Raw genomic sequence first — 13,139 nt, 5'->3', positions numbered from 1 at the left:
TTTACAATAACTAGAAATTATTAATTTTAACTTATATTCACACATTGTGGCTCTTACATATCCGGCCCCTAATGGTTAAGCGGAAAGATTAAGCAATTACAAAATAACTCAAATACTAAGAGCCATCAAACTGAAACAATTATCAACTAACTCAAATACGTCATTTCTCATAAATAGACTGCAATTAACATTTTTCAACTCTTAATTATCAGTCCTTTTCTTCACATTTCTTCATCATGTGGTCCTCTTGTGTTTACATTGCTTCTTGCAGCAAGCACAGTTTATTTATAGGTCTCTCCAGGGTACTGGTTTTGGTCTGCAGCTTCACCCTGCGTACTGTTCCACTGGAGTCTGGTATGGTTTGGATAATTCTTCCCATTATCCATGTGTTTCGTGGGAACGAACTGTCGACTACTAGCACCACATCTCCGGGCTCGAAGTTTCTTTTCAGTTTTGTCCACTTCTGGCGCTCCTGGAGTAGGGGCAAGTATTCACGAGTCCATCTGGTCCAAAATAAATCAGCAAGATATTGTACTTGCCGCCAACGTCTCCTAGCATACTGATCATCTTTGTTGAAAGTTCCCGGTGGCATGTTGGGCTGTACTTTCATCAGCAGCAAATGGTTGGGTGTCAAAGGCTCTAAATCACGTGGATCATCTGATGGGCTTGTGATCGGTCGATCATTGATTATGCTTTCAACCTCACACAACAGAGTTTGAAGACTGTCGTCTGTGAGGATCTGTTCTTTGACTAGGGCGTTAATGATCCTCCGTACAGTACGGATTTGCCGCTCCCAAACCCCTCCTTGATGGGAGGCTGCTGGGCTGTTGAAAATCCATTTTATGCCCTTCTTCTGCATAGCCTTTTCAATTTGTGACTGGTTCAGGTTTTCAATGGCCTCTCGCAACTCCTTTTCTGCACCAACAAAATTTGTGCCGTTATCAGAGCGCATGATGGTAATCTGGCCTCTTCTGCTTATGAAACGGCGCAAAGCGTTGATGCAAGAGCTGGTGTCGAGACTGTCTGCTACCTCTATATGCACTGCCCTGATGGTGAGGCAGGTAAACATTACACCATACCTTTTTACAGTGCTCCGGCCCCGTTTGACATCAAAGGGTCCAAAGAAATCGACACCTACGTTGGTAAAAGGCGGCTTATCTGGTAAGAGTCGATCTTCTGGCAGGTTTGCCATCTTTTGTTCTCCAACTCGGCCTCGGAGTCTCCTACAGACCGTGCATTCTGATATAAGCTTCCTGATGGCTGAGGTTGCTTGAGGAATCCAAATTTTTTGTCTTAGCTGCGACAACATGTAGTTGCGTCCGCAGTGTCCAATTTTTTCATGAACATCAGTCAAAATGAGAGTGGCTACTCTGGAGTGTTTTGAGAGAATTGATGGGTGTTTTGCATCCTCTGGCATGACAGATCTGTCCAGCCGTCCTCCAACTCTCAAGATGCCATCTTGTAAAATGGGGTCAAGCTTGTACAGCTGACTACTTCTCTTGACAGACACATTACTGTGGAGAGCCTTCACTTCATCAGGAAACCACTGAGCTTGACTGTGTCGGATGATCTCCGTTTCTGCAGCCATTAGCTGTTCCAATGTAAGTGGTTTCTTTTCCATAGCAGATTTGTACTTTTCAATATGCTGTTGCACAAGTACGTTCTGTCTCTTTGTATCTTTTTCAGACTGACTGATGGAGAGCTGTAACTCTTTTCTTTTGTTTTTCAGGTCAGTCAATGTTTCCTTGGCTCTCAAAATCCATGCAACTGCTCTTTTTAGTCGGTCCCAACTTGAGTAGTACTGAAGCAATTTGTTCACAGGGTCAGACTTTTCTTCAGCTGTGATGGTATTCACTGTGATGTTCTTGACCTCTGGGTCATTTTGCAGATTTTGAGTCGCATTATCTGGTCTCTGTGGCCATTCACTTTCTGATTGTAACAGAAACTGTGGTCCATCTATCCATGTTTCTCCTTGAATCAGGCTCTTAACTTTCATGCCTCTGGTGGCTTGATCAGCAGGATTCTGTGATGTTCTGACATACCTCCACTGCGATGGTTTGGTAGCCTCACGTATGAGCGTAATCCTGTTTGCCACAAATGTTTTGAAGCGAGCCGTCTCGCTGTCGATGTACTTGAGAACTGTCGTACTGTCGGTCCAGAAAATGGACTGTTGAAGTGTGACTTGCATTTCTTCTTGCAACATCTTGTCCACTTTGATTGCGACGACTGCTGCGGTTAACTCGAGTCTTGGAATAGTGACTTGTTTTAATGGAGCCACTCTAGACTTCCCCATCACAAAGGAACAATGGGTTCTGCCTTGCTCATTTACCAACACCAGGTATGATGCTGTGCCATAGGCATTCTCACTTGCATCAGAAAAATGATGCAATCGTGCTTCGACTGTGCGCCCAAATCCGATAGGCTTAACACATCTGTTAATGCTGAAGTCTGAGAGGTGGGTGAGATCTTCCAACCATTTACACCATTGTTCGGCTTGTCTGCCACTGATTTCTTCATCCCATCCTTGCTTTTCTTTGCACAGGTCCCTCAAAAGAAGCTTGGCAGGAAGTACAAGTGGTGCCAGGAAGCCAAGAGGGTCGTAGATGGCGTTTACAACAGAAAGGATACCTCTTCTAGTCAGTGGCTTGTCCTGCAGCTTGATGCTGTATGCGAATGTATCATTTTCTGTGCACCACTGTACACCAAGGGCTCGTTCAGTGGATAAGACATCATGTGTGAGATCAAGGTCTTTCAGCTCACTGGCTCGGTGCTCTGTGGGTATGGATGACAATACCTTTCTGCTATTGCTTACCCATTTTGTGAGGTTAAAACCTCCCTCAGCACACAAGTCTCGAAGGTTCTTTGCCAAGGCAACTGCTTCTTCTTCCGTAGGCGAAGATTTTAGACAGTCGTCTACGTAGAAATTTCGCAGAACTGTTTCAACAGCTTCTGGATCTGCAGTGTCTCTTCTATCCTCTGCTGTTCTCCGTAATGCATAAGAAGCAACACTAGGAGATGAAGTCGCTCCAAAAAGGTGCACTGCCATTCGATACTCTTTCATCGGTGCATCTAGGTTGCCGTCCGGCCACCACAGAAATCGCAGTAGGTTGGCATCTGCTTCTGGAACTCTCACCTGGTAGAACATTGATTCAATGTCTGCCATCATCGCCACTGAATCTTCACGAAACCTCAGTAAAGCACCAATGAGCGTATTGGTGAGGTCAGGTCCCTGCATTAGCTGACCATTCAGCGACACATCCTGAAATGAAGCTGTGCAGTCAAAGACCACACGAATTTTCTTTTTCTTCGGGTGGTACACCCCGTGGTGTGGGACGTACCAGACTCTGTCCTCATCGCGGTTAAGCTGTTCTTGAGGAACTTCAACAGCGTAGCCTTTATCAAGTATGCTCTCCATGAAGCCTTTGTAGTCTTCAAGAAACACATCATTCTTTTGCAGTTTTCTCCTGAGACTAGCAGCTCGCTGTTCTGCCACACAACGGTTGTTTGGCAACTTAGCTTCTTCGTTCCTCAGTGGAAGCCCTATGCAATAATGTCCATCCACAAACTTTGTTGTCTTTTCCACTGACAACATAAACTGTTTGTCTTCCTGAGACATCTCTTCCTTGTCATCATAATGACGCTCTGGAAAGTCTGTGTTGTACTGTTGGACCAGTAGCTGTTCTATTTCCACCACTGAGATTCGGTTGACACTGTAATGAGCTGTCTTATCCTTGGAAATTATATTCTCGTTCTTTATAGGTCCACTCACCATCCAGCCCAAGACAGTCTTCACGGCGTAGGGCCCGTCATCTTGACTATTGATTATGTGCCACGGCTCCATTGCCTTTGGGTTGTTGGCTCCTATGAGAAGGCCCACATCAGCGTCAATGTGTGGTAAGATTACTTCGCTCAGATATGGCCACTTTTCTAGTTGTTGTTGACTGGGGATGTTTTCTTTTTGAACAGGGATGTTGCTGTGTGTGAAAACCTTAGGTAACTGAATGTACTTTGTGTCCTCTAGGTCACACACTTCCAGGTCAGAAAGCACGTTACTGTTAATCTGCTTCTGTCCACCAGGTTCATCTTGGCCCATTGTGCTCAATAAGATCTGAGTCGGTTTTCCTTTCACGTTCAGTTTCTTTCGGAGCTCCTCCGTACAGAACGTGGCGGTACTTCCAGGGTCCATGAAAGCATATGTCTCTATAGACCGTCCACTCTTACGGGATCTCACTTTCACTGGAACAATCGATAACATACAATCAGTCTCTCCGGCCCCAGTGTAGCCAACTATTTCCTGCGTAACTGGCTTCTGAGCTCCTGAGATCTCTTCCTTTAGAGTGCAGACATCATGTGTTGGAGCAGATGTATTTTTATATGTTTCTCTCTCTATATGAAGAAGGTCTGGATGTCTCTGTGAGCACTGTTTGCAAACCATTCTCCTCTTGCAGGTCCTACTGAGATGGCCTTGTGTTAAACATCCAAAGCATAGTCCCTTTAACTTTAGAAATTCAACACGCTCACCGTGTGTCAGCTCTTTAATCTTGAAGCAAGACTCCAACGTGTGATTCTTTTGACAGAAAAGACATGGTGTTTCAAAGGCATTAGCTGCTTTTACTGTGCTAGCCTGCTTCACTGTTGTATCTGGTCTTTTCCTCTCCACTGACACGTTGGTTGCGAAGCTGCTTCCTCTCATTCCACTTTTGAAAGGTTTTTCTTTTTCTTTGGTTTTGCCGGCTGTGGACATGCGGCTGTCTTGTAGTTCTCCAAAGATTGGATCCATAGCCACATTTGCTTGACGATCAATAAAGATAACAAGGTCAGCAAATCGTGCTCTGTGTCCTCTTCTTTCCTTAATTTCAAATGCTGAATTGCGCCACCTTTCCCTCATTTTATATGGTAATTTGGATACCACTATTCTCATGTTCGTAGGGTTATCCATTTCCTCCATGAACTCCACATCTTCCATAGTGTTACGACAGCCAGTCAAAAATACAGCATAAGTGTTCAATGCCTTTGCATCTTCAGACTTGATTTGCGGCCACTTTAATGCTTTATCAATGTAAGCACTGGCTATCATTAGCTCATCTCCATAATGCTTTTTAAGCAGTCGTTTCGCTTCCATGAATCCTCTTTGTGGTGGCATGTGCTCACAGCTACGCACAAGTTCTTGTGGTTCTCCTGCAGTGTACTGTTGGAGATAGTACAACTTATCCTGATCACTATCAGTTCTCTGTTCAATGGCTTGTTCGAAAGCTCTGATAAATGATCTGTAGGTAAGTGGATCGCCTTTGAACACTGAAATGTCTTTAACTGGCAGCTGAGCCTGTTTCTGTTGAGTAACCATCATCTCTGTAATCATATTTTGCTTCTGCATTACTTGAAGAATGCCATCACTGCTTCTGTCACACTGTTGTCTGGCAGTGTTGTCTGTGGGTCTTGGCCTCACAACCTGTGGCTGTGTATATTGCAACGACCTGGATGACATCTTACCTCCAGATACAGGTAAGTTAGCGAGCGGATGTTGTCTCCGTTCCTCTTCCTTCACTCGAGCTCCACCTGCCATATATGAGCGGACATAGCTGTTCATGCCATCTTCTGATCTCTCATAGTCTTTCAACACCTTTACTTGAGCTCTTTTCTCAGCAATAGCAGCCTTTAAAGTCAGTCTTTCTAGCTTGGCTTTAATACGTGCTTCTTCCAATTCAAGTTCCTGTTTCTCTTGTAAAGCTGCAGCACGTTCAACTAAGCCTGCTAGCTTTGCTTCTTCATTTACACAAACTGATGATCTGACAGACATGACAGATGAGCGTCCAACATTTGAGCTCTTTCTTTGTGCTGGTTTGTTAAAGCCAACTTGTGATGCACTATCTTCAGGACATACATCATCATCTTCATCATTACTACTGTCTGTCTCATCATCATCAGATGCTCTATTTTCTTTCTTTGTTTTGCTTTCACTTGAAGCATCCATCCATTTTTCAGTTTCCTCTTCAAACTGTCTGATAACCAACATCTTAGGTACAACCCAGTTGCTCACATCTGCATCTTTTTCTTCTTCAGGCAGAAGATCTTCTATTTGCATATTGAGCTCTTTAAACTTCACAATAAGAGGGTTGAAATCATTATGCATTAACTTTTGCACTTTTTGCAAATTGTCAGCTTCACTCATCAAACAGTCAACTTCTTTTCTTTTACCAGTTATCCGAGCTAATACTCCTCTCCTGGTTCCAATCAGCCGATGCAGTTTATCCTCCAGTGCTCTTTCAGTTAACTTGCACATTCTTTTAGATTCCATTTCCACAGCATCAATTACTTCCTTATCTTCAGCCATCATATCAGCAAAGCAATGCGTAAATTGCGTGCAAATGAGTAAAAAGTATTTCCACTTTTCTCATCAGACAGGTGCATCACAACTTCTCAAAAACGCAGAAACTTCTATGGCTTTTCCTTAAGGCAAGCTGTTGTATTTGCACGCGGAGAAATCCACTGCGTAGCTAATTAACAGGTTGTATCAATTAGCATCATCAATCTTCATTAACTTCAGAGCAGCTGTCGGTCTTTCTTTTCTTTATCTTGTCCGACGTTTTTATTCAATCAAAAACATACCGCTACGTTGCTTTGAGCTCTTCTTCCAAGAGGTGCGTCGGTCTTTCATTCAGAATTCCACGTTGTAGCATCCAGCGCTCGTGGTCCGTCCTGCTAGCGTTAAGCTAGTGCACGTTGTCGCATCCAGCGCTCGTGGTCCGTCCTGCTAGCGTTAAGCTAGTGCACGTTGTCGCATCCACGCTCGTGGTCCGTCCTGCTAGCGTTAGCTAGTTTCTTCTGAGCAGTTTTTCTACTAATGTAGTGGCATTCCTTCTGAATCCCAAAAATAAGCCACAAACGAGCTGTAGGCACAGTAACTTCAGTCTGACGCGAATGACAGGAGATGTAATCCAGTTTAAAACGTTTACTGAGAAAAGTTAAATATTACATAGTGTCACACGGTAGAAAAACTATGTGCTCCCGTGTCTAACGCAGCTCTCTGCCTCCTAACTCTAATGCACACTCACTCTCTCACTATATTAAAGGGAGTCTAAATCATCAAAATAAAATATACATGCATTTGTCTCTTTACCTTTTTAAACATTATCTAAGTCATTTACAATAACTAGAAATTATTAATTTTAACTTATATTCACACATTGTGGCTCTTACACCATCAATCAATATTTGTTGAGCTGTTGTAATTGTCAGCATTAACATTGTTTTAGGACTAAGTCTCGAGCTAATTGGACTCATAATCATTAATCATCTGACACCAGTCAGATAATTAATGACCTCAGTAGTTAAAACCCCACACAGCAGCTGTGACTGACATTTGTGTGTGTGTGTGTGTGTGTGTGTGTGTGTGTTGATGTGTGTGTGTGTGTGTGTGGGTGTGGATGTGTTTGTGTGTGTGTGTGTGTGTGTGTGTGTGTGTGTGTGTGTGTGTGTGTGTGTGTGTGTGTGTGTGTGTGGATGTGTTTGTGTGTGTGTGTGTGTGTGTGTGTGTGTGTGTGTGTGTTGATGTGTGTGTGTGTGTGTGGGTGTGGATGTGTTTGTGTGTGTGTGTGTGTGTGTGTGTGTGTGTGGGTGTGGATGTGTTTGTGTGTGTGTGTGTGTGTGTGTGTGTGTGTGTGTGTGTGTGTGTGTGTGGATGTGTTTGTGTGTGTGTGTGTGTGTGTGTGTGTGTGTGCGTGTGTGTGTGTGTGTGTGTGTGTGTGTGTGTGTGTGTGTGTGTGTGTGTGTGTGTGTGTGTGTGGATGTGTTTGTGTGTGTAGCTGCTGTCTGTCCGCGGTGAGAGAGAACAAAGCGGTAGCTGACTGGATGAGAGACAACGTAGTGTAACGTTCTACAGACACAACAAGGCTGCTGGATGAGAGAGACATCCGCCGATACGTCACACTGGTTTTCCCTGAGTGTTACCTTAGCAACAGTTACTAGGAGCGCGGCTGAGAGAGCAGCGAGACTCTGCGGCATCGCGAGAACACGGAGGCTCCGCGAGATCTGTAGCGGAGAGAGAATCCAGAGAGAATCCAGCAGTCAGAGAGGAGACCTGCTGGATCTCACAGACCAGGACCAGGACCAGCACCAGGACCAGCACCAGGACCAGGACCAGGACCAGCACCAGGACCAGGACCAGCACCAGCACCAGGACCAGCACCAGCAGCAGCACCAGCAGAGCAACAGGGTCTCCAGTAGACCAGCAGCAGACTCTCTGATCTCTCTGATGTTCAGGTCAGTGTTCATCACTTCATGTCGCTATTTTTGAGACACTGATCAACAACAACAGCAACAGCTGCAGCTGCTACATGGTGGGAAGATAGCTGCATATAAAGCTGTACGTGATCCAAACAAAGCAAACAGGCGGCTGAGAAACAGTGACGTCATTAGGCTCATCATTACTTTTCATTTTGCTGCTGCAGATGACCGGAAGTCACCACAAAACACCTCAAACTCACATCTCAACATGTTCACACTAAAGCTGCAACCAGTCCTAGTTGACTGCTGGACTTGCTTCTCTCTCTCTCTTCCGTTACAATTTCACAAAGAACATCCAGTAGTCCACCTTGTTTTGTACATAGTGTTTATTAATGTCTCACCTATTTATTTACCTATATGCTGTTTTTAGCCGTGTTCTCATGTCTTGTCATGGCATGCTGTATGTTTGTCATACTGCACTGTTTCTGTGTTTTTATACTCTTGCTGCTGCCTCTTGGCCAGGTCATCATTGTAAATGAGAATTGGTTCTCAATTGATTTTACCTGGTTAAATAAAGGTCACATAAATAAATAAAAGAAACAGCCCTCTGGAGAGACATGCAGTTGATCAGTGGAGGCTGGTGTTCATGTTTTTAGGTAGGTCTGTGGTGCCTCATCCAGTCAGTTTCAGCAAACATCCAATTATTAACACAATTGTATAATAAAATATAAAAAAAATGAAATAAAAAATAACTTCAACTGGAATTTAAAATCGCATTTTGCTGTTCTCTGGCACAAAAGAGAGGAACTGCAGTTATTTCATGATGGTTACAGCTGTCAGTTATGCCAACAACACAACATTAGACTTAAAAATCAAACATACTTAAAAATGTTAAAATAAAAAATAAAAAATAAATATGAAGAATAAATAAAAAGTAAAAAAATAAAATTAAAAAAATGGAAAATAGAAAAAAAAACAATTTTTAATATGATTTAATGCAAAAAAAGTGAAGGTATCAAAAACACATTACTACTTTTTAGTTAAATAATTATTTTATTCCAACAGGAGCAGTTAAGAATGCTTTTAAAAAACAGAACAGTATAACATGTAATCAGTGGTGGAAAGTAACTAAGTTACTTAAGTACAATTTTGAGATACTTGTACTTTACTTGAGTATTTCCATGTTCTGATACTTTCTACTTCTACTCCACTACATTGATTTAATAACTTTAGTTACTTTACAGATTCAGATTATTAATACAAAATATAATCAAGGAATAAATTATGTATTATAATAGATTAAACTACCCAGCAGGATATAAAGTCATTAAAATGAGCTCCACCTACCAGCTGCAACATTAAAGTGATGAACACATTGATGCATCAGTAATTATAATCCAATAATATACATTATTCTGCATAATGTGTACTTTTATGTTTGGTACTTTAAAGCTGCAGTCGGCGAGATTGGAGCAAATATGATTAAAAAAAGTTATTTTTATAAAATGGTCACTATATCCTGACAGTAGTACATGAGACAGGTCCTAACTGCTCCTAATGGCATCTGCAAGATTTCACAGACCGGAGGAAAACAAGCAGTAAGAGCTGATCTGAGGTCTGCTGTCCAGCTGCCGTCTATGAGAGCCGGCTGTCAATCACTCTGAACTCCGACCAAACGGTCAAACTAGGCAGCGCTGATCAAATGTGAATCAATATTCTGTTACTTTAATGTCTATTTCACTTCAAGAGTGAAATGGAGGAGGACCAGCAGAACCCGGACCAGCAGAACCCGGACCAGCAGAACTTGGACCAGCAGAGCAACAAGGTCCCCAGAAGACCAGCAGCAGGCCCGTCCTCTGATACCACCGATGTTCAGGTCAGTGTTCATGACTTCATGGCTTCATAACGACACTAAAGACACGAGGTAGAGTCAATCATTTAATAAATGACTGTTTAAACGACACAAAACGGATGTGAAAAAAGACACATGCGCAGGTAGAAGGAAGTTAACGCTTTTATTGTGTAGTCTGAGTAACGTGACGTCACATCCGTTTCAAAACCAAAACAAAGCCGAAGGTAGAAAGCAGAAAGCGGTGGAGGGTCCGCGGGGATACGACCTGCAGCCTCACCAGTGTTTCCTCTGTATGCCAGCAGCAGCACCGCTGATAAAATACGACCGCTGCTGCTGAATGTTTTATATCAGAGGAGAGGACTCCGTCTGATCTCTTTAGAATCAAACATTTATATTATTTTGCGCTACAGACTCACACACCTGTGAGTAAAGCATATAAACAAGAATCTTTGCACTTACCTGATGTCAGTTTGGTTGGTAAAACTGCCAAAAACTGTCCTCGGGCGCTCACACAAAGACCCTCTCCATCTCAAAGGTGATGAGGTTGGAAGAGGTCCGGCTAGGAGCTGCTAATGTTTGGCTGTGTGGGCCAGAAACAAAACCTGTCTCAGTGTTAGTGTTAGGTGACACTTGGGCAAACAGGTTGGCAATGGTACTTACCTGGCCATCCTGAGGTCTTTCTTGCCTGGACTCTGCTTTTTGCTCGGCACAACCGGGCACGATCTCAAATTGCTATTCATTTTACTTAGCTAGTAAAAGGCAACCCCTGTGGTCTTTGTTGTAGTGGAAGACTGCTGTTATGCTGCTGTAAATGCACAGTTGTTAAGGCCCCTGACCTTACAGGCCGCTCTTTGTTCACTTCACATGGTGAGGTCCCAACACCGTACACTACCTGCTCAGGTACACTGTACACTACTTGCTCACGTACACCGTGTAGGGATGTCACGATACCAGAAATCTAGTAGTCGATACCAATACCAGTGATTTTAGATAGCTCGCTCCACCATGGCATCTCACTGTCTCTCTCTCTCTCTCTCTCTCTCTCTCTCTCTCTCTCTCTCTCTCTCTGTATGTCTGTTGCTATAGAAACGGAGAGGAAAAAAGGGACTGATTCAACAGAGACTTCACACTGGAGGGAAACTACACAGCTGTGACCAATGTGAGAAAACTTGCTACGGCGAGGAATCTCAGAGTACACCAACACATTCACACTGGAGAGAAACTACACACCTGTGACCAATGTGGGAAAACTTTCACTTTGGGAGGTAACTTCAGAGTTCACCAACGCAATCACACTGGAGAGAAACCCTACAGCTGTGATGAATGTGGGAGATCTTTCCAGGTCCAGAGTAACCTAAAAATCCATCAACGCATTCACACTGGAGAGAAACTCTACAGCTGCATTGAATGTGGGTCAGCTTTCGTTACTATAAGGCCAACTGAAAAACCATCAAGTCCTTCACACTGGAGAGAAACCATACAACTGTGATGAATGTGGTGCCTCTTTCGTACAACAGGGTTATCTAAAATACCATCAAAGAATTCACACTGGAGAGAAACCCTACAGCTGTGATGAATGTGGTGCCTCTTTCACACAACTGAGTCACCTCAAATCACATCAATGGGTTCACAAGAAAGAGAAACCATACTCGTGTGACCAATGCGGGAAAACTTTTTCTCGGGTTTGTTACCTTAAATCCCACCAACGTAGTCACACTGGAGAGAAACCGTACTCATGTGACCAATGTGGGAAAAGTTTTTCTCATGGTAGTCACCTTATATCCCACAAACGCATTCACACTGGAGAGAGACCGTACTGGTGTGACCAATGTGGGACATTTTTTTCTCGGCCTGAGCATCTTAAAGCCCACCAACGCATTCACACTGCGTCGTTGTGAACATGTTTCAGAGCCCAGCTAGCTGTTTCCTCCTGCCTCCTCCCCATGCTTTGATAGCTGTGTTATATTGTCAGCTTCTCTCCACATTGAAGGCTGACCAACAGTAAATTCATGTTCTAAACGGCATGATTACTTGATTTGTGGCTATGACTACATACTTTGACCACCAGAAATTTCCTAGTGGGACTCCGTTATGAGGCTGAACTTTCAGAACATCTGGAAGAGTCTTCCAATCACAAGGAGGGAGAACCAGCCACAAACCTTTAAAAATCTTAAAGGTAAATTGTGTTTTATTTCCCATTAATGTAACCGTTGTGACTCTATGTTTCACGCAAACTTTGCACTCAGAACCTCTGTTTTAGAGATTCAGGGAAACAAAGACTAGTGCAGAACATTAATATCAGGGACAGATGCTCGAGCCTTCTACAGCTTTCCAAATTAACTAACTTGGTCAGATTCAGTAACAACAAATTAGCGTGACCGATAGAGTCACAATGTCAAATGTCCAAAAAAAGTATAAAAAAAAAAAGAAAAGTTAGAAAAATGTCTGAAAAAAATTCTGTGAAATGTCTGAAAAAAAGTTTGAAAACTTTCCAAAAAAAGTCTGAAAAATGTCCAAAAAATGTTGAAAAAAAAGTCAGAAAAATGTCAGAAAGAATCCCTCAGAGAAGAGCTGCAGCTGTTTCCAGGCTAACATGGACCATGTTATCAGCACTACGTGGATGGGAGTAAAACCAGAGGAGAAAGCAGGACCTGAACATCTCCGTGTGAGTCCAGGACAACAGAGTCCAGCAGTCAGAGTGGAGACCTGCTGGATCTCAGAGACCAGGACCAGGAGCACTACAAGAGTGAAATGGAGGAGGCCCAGCAGAGCCACAAGGTCCCCAGAAGACCAGCAGCAGGCTCGTCCTCTGATACCACCGATGTTCAGGTCAGTGTTCATGACTTCATGGCTTCATAACGACACTAAAGACACGAGGTAGAGTCAATAATTGAATAAATGACTGTTTAAACGACACAAAACTGATGTTTTTACCCACAAAACTGTGTTGAAAAATGACACATGCGCAGGTAGAAGGAAGTTACCGCTTTTATTGTGTAGTCTGAGTAACGTGACGTCACATCCGTTTCAAAACCAAAACAAAGCCGAAGGTAGAAAGCAGAAA

General features: G+C 43.2%; 1 pseudogene; it reads left to right on the top strand.

Annotated features, from left to right (window-relative positions):
• Nucleotides 1-12,464, top strand: part of LOC141754929 (uncharacterized) — a 28,536-nt pseudogene extending 16,072 nt beyond the window's left edge.
• The last annotated feature ends 675 nt before the right edge of the window (nt 12,465-13,139 follow it).

The sequence above is a fragment of the Sebastes fasciatus genome, chromosome 17 (genome assembly GCF_043250625.1).
Source record: "Sebastes fasciatus isolate fSebFas1 chromosome 17, fSebFas1.pri, whole genome shotgun sequence".
In the NCBI taxonomy this organism is placed as follows: Eukaryota; Metazoa; Chordata; class Actinopteri; order Perciformes; family Sebastidae; genus Sebastes; species Sebastes fasciatus.
Note: the sequence above shows the minus strand (reverse complement) of the source record. Positions and strands in the feature narration are given on the sequence as shown.